Raw genomic sequence first — 11,175 nt, 5'->3', positions numbered from 1 at the left:
CTTACCAGCACATGGGGTCGGTTGTGCTGATGCTACACTCGGTGCATTTTTGCACAGGTCCAGGTATTGAGCAGCAGCAGCAGCTTTAGCACGGGGGCGAACCTTCAGTCCAGAGAGACCCGAGGTAGCTTGCAGGCGTCCGCAGGCCCGGCGTCTCCCTTCTATCCTTACATTTGGCTGTCATCTCATTGTAACCGAGATAAACAGATTATGTTTCTTTCAGACTTTGTATGTAGTACTCCTTAGATGTTCGCGAGTATGTGACTCCAGTCCCGGGGTAGAGATATTTGTGTTGGAACTTCTGTATTATCGATCTTTTATCTACATTTAAGTTTTCCGCTTATGATTTAATTCGTCGCCTTTATTTAATGCGGTTAATTGTTAAAAAGGAACAGGTGTTTAATTAAAATGGTTAATTAAGTTGGCTTGCCTAGCTCTTGTTAGTAGGCGTCATCACGATCCCCGAGGGTGGGGAATTCGGGTCGTGAGAAAAGATTTACAAGCCCTAAAACATAGAGATATGAACTTACCTCTTCTGTCCGAGAATAGAGAAGCGATTGAATTTTCTCTCGCTCTTCTTTGTCATTATCGGTCTCCTTAGTTTAGCCGTGGTATAAGAATAAAATAGAAAAGTGGGGAAGGGGAGGTGGCGGCGGGAGGGAGAGGAGGTCAGAGTGTAGTCATTAGGTTTTAGGGATTTTGCTTTGGGCCTTTGTCGTTTCTTTACTTGTTGTTATATAGATTTTTGCTTTCTTTTAATTTTTAATAAGACACGGAAAGCATTAAATGCAAAAAGTGTAAGTGCTAACAAATGTAAGTAATACAAAAAAACTACCAAAAACCAAAAGGAACAATATTATAAATACTTAATTTATAATAAGTAACATAGAAACAATAAACTATTTAAATAAAATGTAGGTGCCTTTTTCTTTAAAGCTTCTTTCGTACTATATGATATTGTTAGTTTGTTGTATGCTTCTATTTCACTTATATTAATTTTAAAAATATTAGTGTTTAATTAGATTTATGATAGTAATTAAGTTATCAAAATAGCATTAGATCGTTAATTATGCATATTCAAACTGAATACAATTAGTGATTAATGTAAATAGATACAAGCACAAAGTTAATATTTATTTAAATTATATTAGAAAATCACAAGTAATACTTTGTTTATTATGAATTATGATATACTAATAATTTTTTTATTAAACTCCTTTATCAACCATATTAAATTATCAGTGTTTTGAAATAGAACCTAATAATATTAAAATTATTTAAGTTTATAAAATATCGAATAATAGCCGTAAAAGAGACATGACCCCTTCTTGTATATGAATCATATTACATTCTTAATTCTTTGATTCGGTGAATAATAAATAATTTATTGTACAATTTAATTGGTATACGATTATATTTGTTTAAATTCGATGTTATAATTAGGCATGCACACAATAATGGTATATAGTTTCATTGTTTTGTAATTATAATTAAAACTTATAGGTAAGACTTGTTTAATAATAAATATAAAATAAGAGTTTTTTATCGACTTAGATTTCAACCATATTAAACTCTTAATTCTTAGTCTAATTAGATATAAGAAAATTAAACACTTATAAACTTTATATATTATGAAAATCTTACGATTACAACTCTTATGACTCATAAATTAAAACATGAAAGTTATGAGGTATATCCATAATTAAGTATATTAAAACATACTTATTACAAGAAAAATTAAATTATAAATAAAAACCTTTTATGTATCTACTTTCATGAAATTTGACAAAGAAAATAAATATTTTTGTTGAAAACTTGTATTTACCCAATTGACTAAGGAATATAATAAATATATTTTGAAACATATATATCATTCAAGACTTATAATACGAATATCTTATTTTTGTTTTAGTTTGTTTATTTTATTTATCTGCTTCAAAGTTATTTTAAATTTACTTAGTTGGATGAAATTTCACTTGTGCAATACTTTTATTACATAGGAGGTTTAAATATTTCTAGAAAAATAGGAATAACATCATTACAAGTAAGAGCTTCGACAGATAAACCTATTATGCAAAATACACAAAAATTCTAGTCTTACAAATAAATAATTTGTATTAATTTTCTATTTAAGAGTTTCAAGAGATACATATTTTAAAAAATATTTATTAATTTCTAATCAATGATGTGAATAAAGATTTTCAACAAAAATGTCACGACCCAAATCCACTACGGGTTGCGATGGCGCCGGACACCGTTGTCAGGCAAGCCAACTAAATTATCAATTAAATCCTCTTTTAATACCTTTGAAAATCTAAGTGTTTTCCTTCCATTTTTCGTATATAAAACAATCTCTGTTTCGATTCAAATTAAGAAATAACTATTAATACACATCTTTCGAAAAACCATCCCAGAACCCGGTGTCACAAGTGCATGAGCAACAACCGATAAGGAAAATAAAATACAATATCTGTCCGAAGTACAGTGGACAAGAAATAAATAAATAAAGTACTGGAAGGGAACTACACTAGTTGTGGGTCGCCTCGAACAATGCAGCTCACCTAGTCCCCAAATCATCCGTGCTGCTATCAAATGTAAATTATACCTGTGCAACAAAAACACACAGAAGTGTAGTATGAGTACGTAATCAACGTGTACTCAGTGAGTATCCCGCCTAACCTCGAAGGGGTAGAGACGAGATGGTCAACCTAGACACTCACTAGCGGTCCAATAATAATAATACACTAACTGTGTGAGAAAAACATGACTTCATATAGCAAGTTCTAATTCACAAGCTGTAAAGCAAGTAAACACCTTTTAACAATTAACAAGGATTTTTCCAGAATTTACTTTTTATTATCTTATCAATCTATATCAGGCCACGAAGGGCAATTCCACGTTTAAAATTCAAGCGACAAATAACATGCACAAATCACACCGAGGCGACGGCCCGATCCAACAGAAATGTAAACTGTGCACTGCCGAGGGTCGAACGACCCGAACCATATATGCATCTATTTAATCTGCCGAGGCGTTCGGCCCGTTCCATAAATAAACACATACCCTGCTCGCGAATCACGCATGCGACGCAGGTACACCTAGGGATACATGCTCAATCGGTCAATTAAGAACTTATCGAGGAATATTTATCCAATTAAAATCAATTCTCCTTTAACAAATTTTAAGAAATAAAGTTTAATCCTTTTAGAAATTCACTTACTAATTCAATGTGATTTAAGCAATTCAAGCTATCAATGGGTTCATAAATAATCCAAGTATAACATGCTTTTGGGTCCTAACTACCCGGATAATAGCATAATAGTAGCTACGCACGGACTCTCATCACCTCGTGCGTATGTAGCCCCCACAATTAGGAGCACATAACCATTTAATCTACCTATGGGGACATTTCCCCCTCACAAGGTTAGAAAGGAGACTCACCTCGCTCCGAAGACTCATAATCCGCATTCTACATTCTTCCGAAGGCTTGAACCGACGCACATTGCACCAAAACTAGCCAATTAAGGACAAACTAATGAGAACATACTCCAATACTCGTTAACAATTCAAATTATACAAATTCCCAACTCCGCTTAGTGAAATGACCAAAATGCCCCCGGGCCCACGTGCTGGGAATCCGAAATCTTTCGAAGATAAAGCTTACCCATGACTTTACTAGCTCAAATATACAATTTACTCCTAATTCCATGCTCAAATTCGTGGCTAAATTCCAATTTATAAATTTCTAGGTCTTCTTCTAAAAACACCAATTTCCCCACAATTTTCATGCCTAAATCCATGATATAATCTAGTATTTAACTTGGAAATGAGTAGGAGTAATTTACCTTGACATAGATGACGAAATCCCTCTTTGAAGCTCTCCAAAAATCGCCAAATGAAGTGAAGAAAATGGGTGAAATGAACAAAATCCGACTTTAAAACAACCCCTCTACCACCAGCGATTTTCGCACCTGCGGTGCATTTTCCGCTTCTGCGGATGTCGCTTCTGCGACTTTTGGCCGCTTCTGCGGCTTCCTTGGGCCTGGCCCCTTCCGCTTCTGCGATATCATTTCCGCAGATGCGGTCTCGCTTCTGCGGAACCTTGACCGCATCTGCGGTCCACGAACCTTCGAACAATTCCGCTTCTGCGGCTCGCTCTACCGCTTCTGCGGTCCCATTTTCGCAGAAGCGGAAATACCAGCAATCAGCAAACCTCAGCCTTCCCAAAAATCCATTTTCGATCCGTTAATCACCCGGAATCCACTCGAGGCCCCCGGGACCCCAACCAATCACATCAACCAGTCCCAAAATACATTACGAACTTGCTCGAGGCCTCAAATCACATCAAACAACACGAAAATCACGGATTACACCCCAGTTCAATCTTTATGAACTCTGAACTTTCCAACTTCTATTTCCGATGTTTAAACCTATCAAATCACGTCCGATTGACCTTAAATTTTGCACGCAAGTCATATTTGACATTACGGACCTACTGCAACTTCCGGAATCGGATTCCGACCCCGATATCAAAAAGTCAACCTCCGGTCAAACTTCTCAAAAACCTTCAAATTTCTATCCTTAGCCAAATGGCTCCTTAATATACTTCACGTAATCAGATTGCACTGATCCTAAATCCAACAACCTCGTCTCACCCAATACGAACTGCTCAGGCAATGAGCCATCCCGACATAATCAAAAGTCTCATGTGATGCAACAATATGCCAATAGGCTACCATTTTAGGATGCGATACAAAAAGGAAAATGAACTCTGAAAAGGATTTTCAATTACCCCGCTCGCGAATCATACATGCGACGCGGACACACAGCTAACACGAGCTTCCTTCAGAGAAATAGGAAACGGAACTCATTAAACAGATATGGGGAACTGTACTGAACATCACGCTGTTGTGGCGCGCAACCCGATCCAAACAACATAACCATGGCGGCGTGCCACCCGATCCAATAACATACCCATGGCGGCGTGCCAACCGATCCACACGTAGAACTCACATAAGGAGATATATATCGAGCTAAATTTCTCATTACAACAAGATATCGAATTTGGTCACAAGCACGCTAAGTGCATAATACCATCCCTGAGGGGACATATAGCGCTATAAGCTACAAAACTCAAGCACAACTGAGGTGCGATATACAATCTGAATCTCAAGGGCCATTTTGCTCATAATATGTCATTTCCACGCGGATCCTCAACACATAAAAAATTTCTCAAGCCGTCTCACAATTCGCACGGCACAACACATCACTTCATGAAACATCTGCCCCGACTACTCCTACATAAGGAGCGCATCACTGAAATGAACACAACTGGCCTGACATAGAGCCCAAATTCACATTTAAATCCATCCGCCGACCTCAAGTCGACCCTGATCATATCAAACTAAGCTAATAACCTTTCAAAGGTCCATACTAATTTCCCTCTTCCCATAACACACAAGGACAACCATCATAACCGGAGTACAGTCCGCAACTCAGAATCCGAGTGCCCTCCAGGCATCCATTCTCAATTTAACGATATCATCACAATTCTTCATACTTGGTCTAGATCCTTAATCAATCAAGTGGCTATGTGCCACATTTATGCAATCTTCCGGTGGGACACACTCCCACAATCTACCATAGCAACTAACTAGGTCTTACCTCCAACCCACCGACCGCACTAACGCTGAAAGGCGGTCAAGAATCATTAACCATGATACAAGCCCTCTTTACAAAACACCAATCCCAGGTGACGCTGAAGACAATGCCAACTTGCTTTAAACACCGAAGCTCCCTTCCTGCTCATCCGAGCTTGTGACATCTTTGTCCACACCGAACTGCAGCTTTGATTCTCATTTCAAATTCCATACTACCCGCTACACCTGACATATCCATGAACAGTAGGACACGATCCTTCATCATAATTCCAGAATTGCCAATAGATTAATACTTCATCACGTCATAATTCGCTGAACTCACTATAGGAAAACCATAGCAGCATGCAGGTAATACTCATAACCGTAGAATATGCAAGTATCTAAGTAGTGGTCTAAGCCACCATAGCCCCCCCAGAACTTGCTTCCTCATAACAAACCATAACATAAGAATGTTTCTGAATAATATCAATTATGGCGGCTGACAAGCCTGATACGTACCGTCACAATTACTTGCATAACTCGATCACACTGAAGGAAACTGATCACTAACACCAATATGCCAATTTCAACTATGGCCAATCAATCTACCCTTTTCCAATTTATCCTGGATTGCCTTAGAGATATTACAAACTCCATCCAACAAATAACATACTCCATTTGCACTCATCTCGAGCGGCCTTGAATCACGAGATCATGCTGTCTCAAATCCCATGAACCATTTCGTACCTCCCAATTGCCACATCGCAAGTCAAAATATCATAGAAAATTCTGTGCCTCTTCACATAGACTGCCACCAAACTTGGTTCTTAACCCTACCTATAGGCTCAAAACCATTAGGCACCACACTTGACCTCTTTGAATCCACTAGGGCCGTTGCTAAGAGCCACCCGCTCTGACTTGGCCCCAAATATAATCAACTCCATGAGTCTTCCATCACATGAATACCCTCTTGGAGAAGAACCCACCGAATCACTTCTCTGGGAACCCGCATCTATACAAGGCAAAATCCCGAATCTTTCCCCAAGCCTGAACATGGGCCAATAGGGCCAACGATAGCCCACCTTTAATACTTCCTTTGCTTAAATTACCACTTATGGTCCTTTCCGTAGCTGAAATAGCCCATCGATATGCTAATAGCCAAAAATTTTGCAAGTAGTTAACCATGCAACCCAATCATAAGCGGTGGGACTCTCCCACTTAGCATGAAGCCATTAGTTCACAAACCAGGAACTCACCCGTCCTCTTTATCTCTTATTGACATAACCTTGCGCAATCAACCGCCAAAGTTCTCGAAATCTTTCTGTAAAACCCCTTCTTATATTCTGACTCATCAATCATATTTGCACAACCGATCCCTTTGCTATATAACCGATAGAATTCTTCGTAGAAGCCTTGCCAACCACGCGACCGCTAACCTGCTCACTGGGGTAACCCACCTATAAAAGCTCTCCCTGGCATCTTCCAACGCCGCTGCACGGGGTACAATCACTTCAACATCAGTAACCCATCCTGAGTCTGAGCTCAGTCTCCAGCTACGCAGGTCCATTTACCCCTTGGACATCATTAAATGTGCGACAACATCCTTCCAATTTAAAGCCATGCTGCATCCTTCTTCATTTAAGCGGCTCCTTCCCGTTAGATTAAATCTCCGGCCGCACAAGAACCCCTACTTCAAATTGAATCCGTAGACCCCAATTACCAATCACTGATATTATCAAATCACTCCAATCTCTCCTTAAGGTACGTGGTCTGTCCACTGCAAGCCCATATGCATCTCCGCCACTCTCCCACTTTGGCGGAATTCATCCCCTTAATCGACTACTCAACCTTTGCTTCATATACCTGGCCTTATAGCAATTTAAAACTCCGTCGGACGCTTCCCACATCCTTTCTCATCCTTCGCTGATCAGTTGTTGCCTTAATAAAATTTATCTTCAGAGAACTTGAATCCTCAATTGGCTACTAACTCCAAACCTTTCCGAAGGTCATCCTTCTTGAACCGTCAACAATAGAAATACTGATTCAATCCTGAACCACCGCATCCAGCGATATCTGATAGTTGAATCTCTGATACTATTTCACAATACCCTGCCTCAAAGGCGAATTGTAGAAAATCATAACACCGACAAACTTTATACGTCCAATTAGGACGACTGCACCCCAATATAGAAGGAAAATTCCACCACACTTGCAATTACCAAGCCTCATTATTTCCACCAGTCCACATCTGACCCTCCTTAGCTCGGATACCTTTCCCCCTGCGGGGAATAACATACTGAATCTCTTGATTATGAACTGAGTAGACCTCCCTTCAAGTCATTTCTTGCCTCGACACGTGGGCAACATCATACCATCATATCACTACTGCAGAATAGTCATTCACAAGCATTGCGGCAACTTGTGCCTAGCCTCAAAGCCCTCGAAATTACCGCTACTAGGCTTAAACAATAAAATATTACTCCATCAGGCGACGATAATAATCTGATCAGCCATACCGGGAGAAATACCCCATATCACATCTGCAGTACCATTACGGTTCTTCTATTTTCGATTTACATCAAGCGCTTCGCATCGCATAAGATTGAGTGGGAAGTAACAAAGGCATAAGCCTCTCATGAAATCGAATCGCACAATAAGGAATCAAGAAGGGAAGTACTCCTAACAGTCATGCAGCCTCCCGAGGATAAGTACAGACGTCTCCGTACCGATCCGCGAGACTCTACTAGACTTGCTCATGACTCGTGAGACCCTAGGAACCTAGTGCTCTGATACCATGTTGTCACGACCCAAATCCACTACGGGTCGCAATGGCGTCGGACACCCTTTTCAGGCAAGCCAACTAAATTATCAATTAAATCCTCTTTTAATACCTTTGAAAATCTAAGGGTTTTCCTTCCATTTTCATATATAAAACAATCTCTGTTTCGATTCAAATTAAAAAATAACTATTAATACACATCTTTTGAAAAACTATCCCAGAACCCGGTGTCACAAGTGCATGAGCAACTACTCATAACGAAAATAAAATACAATATCTGTCCGAAGTATAGTGGATAGGAAATAAATAAATAAAGTACTGGAAGGGAACTACACTAGCTGCGGGTCGCCTCGAACAATGCAGCTCACCTAGTCCCCAAATCATCCGTGCTGCTATCAAATGTGAATTATACATGTGCAACAAAAATGCACAGAAGTGTAGTATGAGTACGTAATCAACGTGTACTCAGTGAGTATCCCGCCTAACCTCGAAGGGGTAGAGACGAGATGGTCAACCTGGACACTCACTAGCGGTCCCATAATAATAATACACTAACTGTGTGAGAAAAACATGACTTCATATAGCAAGTTCTAATTCACAAGCTGTAAAGCAAGTAAACACCTTTTAACAATTAACAAGGATTTTTCAAGAATTTACTTTTTATTATCTTATCAATCTATATCAGGCCACGAAGGGCAATTCCACGTTTAAAATTCTCAAGCGACAAATAATATGCGCAAATCACACCGAGGCGACGGCCCGATCCAACAGAAATGTAAACTGTGCACTGCCGAGGGTCGAACGGCCCGAACCATAGATGCATCTATTTAATCTGCCGAGGCGTTCGGCCCGTTCCATAAATAAACACATACCCTGCTCGCGAATCACGCATGCGATGCAGGTACACCTAGGGATACATGCTCAATCGGTCAATTAAGAACTTATCGGGGAATATTTATCCAATTAAAACCAATTCTCCTTTAACAAATTTTAAGAAATAAAGTTTAATCCTTTTAGAAATTCACTTACTAATTCAATGTGATTTAAGCAATTCAAGCTATCAATGGGTTCATAAATAATCCAAGTATAACATGCTTTTGGGTCCTAACTACCCGGATAATAGCATAATAGTAGCTACGCACGGACTCTCGTCACCTCGTGCATACGTAGCCCCCACAATTAGGAGTACATAACCATTTAATTCACCTATGGGGACATTTCCCCCTCACAAGGTTAGAAAGGAGACTCACCTCGCTCCGAAGACTCATAATCCGCATTCTACATTCTTCCGAAGGCTTGAACCGACGTACATTGCACCAAAACTAGCCAATTAAGGACAAACTAATGAGAACATGCTCCAATACTCGTAAACAATTCAAATTATACAAATTCCCAACTCCGCTTAGTGAAATGACCAAAATGCCCTCGGGCCCACGTGCCCGAAATCCGAAATTTTTCGAAGATAAAGCTTACCCATGACTTTACTAGTTCAAATATACAATTTACTCCTAATTCCATGCTCAAATTCGTGGCTAAATTCCAATTTATAAATTTCTACGTCTTCTTCTAAAAACACCAATTTCCCCATAATTTTCATGCCTAAATCCATGATATAATCTTGTATTTAATTTGGAAATGAGTAGGAGTAACTTACCTTGACATAGATGACGAAATCCCTCTTTGAAGCTCTCCAAAAATCGCCAAATGAAGTGAAGAAAATGGGTGAAATGAACAAAATCCGACTTTAAAACAACCCCCCTGCCACCAGCGCTTTTCGCACCTGCGGTGCATTTTCCGCTTCTGCGGATGTCGCTTCTGCGACTTTTGGCCGCTTCTGCGGCTTCCTTGGGCCTGGCCCCTTCCGCTTCTGCGATATCACTTCCGCAGATGCGGTCCCGCTTCTGCGGAACCTTGACCGCATCTGCGGTCCACGAACCTTCGAACAATTCCGCTTCTGCGGCTCCTTCTACCGCTTCTGCGGTCCCATTTCCGCAGAAGCGGAAATACCAGCAATCAGCAAACCTCAGCCTTCCCAAAAATCCATTTTCGATCCGTTAACCACCCGGAATCCACCCGAGGCCCCCGGGACCCCAACCAATCACACCAACTAGTCCCAAAATACATTACAAACTTGCTCGAGGCCTCAAATCACATCAAACAACACGAAAATCACGGATTACACCCCAATTCAATCTTTATGAACTCTGAACTTTCCAACTTCTATTTCCGATGTTTAAACCTATCAAATCACGTCCGATTGACCTCAAATTTTGCACGCAAGTCATATTTGACATTACGGACCTACTGCAACTTCCGAAATCGGATTCCGACCCCGATATCAAAAAGTCAACCTCCGATCAAACTTCTCAAAAACCTTCAAATTTCTATCCTTAGCCAAATGGCTCCAAAATGTCCTACGGACCTCTGAATTCACTTCCGATCGCGCCCCCAACTCCAGAATCACCATACGGAGCTATTCACAGTCTCGGAATCCCAAACGGACATCGATAACACTGAATTGCACTTCAAGCCAAACTTAAGAAATTTCTTCTAAAATGCTAACTTCCACAATAGGCGCCAAAACACTCCCGGGTTATCCAAAACCCGAACCGGGCATACGCCCAAGTCTGAAATCATCATACGAACTTACTGGAACCTTCGGGTCCTGATTCCGAGTTCGTTTACTCAAAATTCCAATCCTAGTTCATTCTTTCAATTCTAAGCTTCTGAAATGAGAATTCTCTTTCTAAATTAACT

Source organism: Nicotiana attenuata, unplaced genomic scaffold (genome assembly GCF_001879085.1).
Source record: "Nicotiana attenuata strain UT unplaced genomic scaffold, NIATTr2, whole genome shotgun sequence".
Classification (NCBI taxonomy): domain Eukaryota; kingdom Viridiplantae; phylum Streptophyta; class Magnoliopsida; order Solanales; family Solanaceae; genus Nicotiana; species Nicotiana attenuata.
This window is presented reverse-complemented; position numbering follows the sequence as displayed.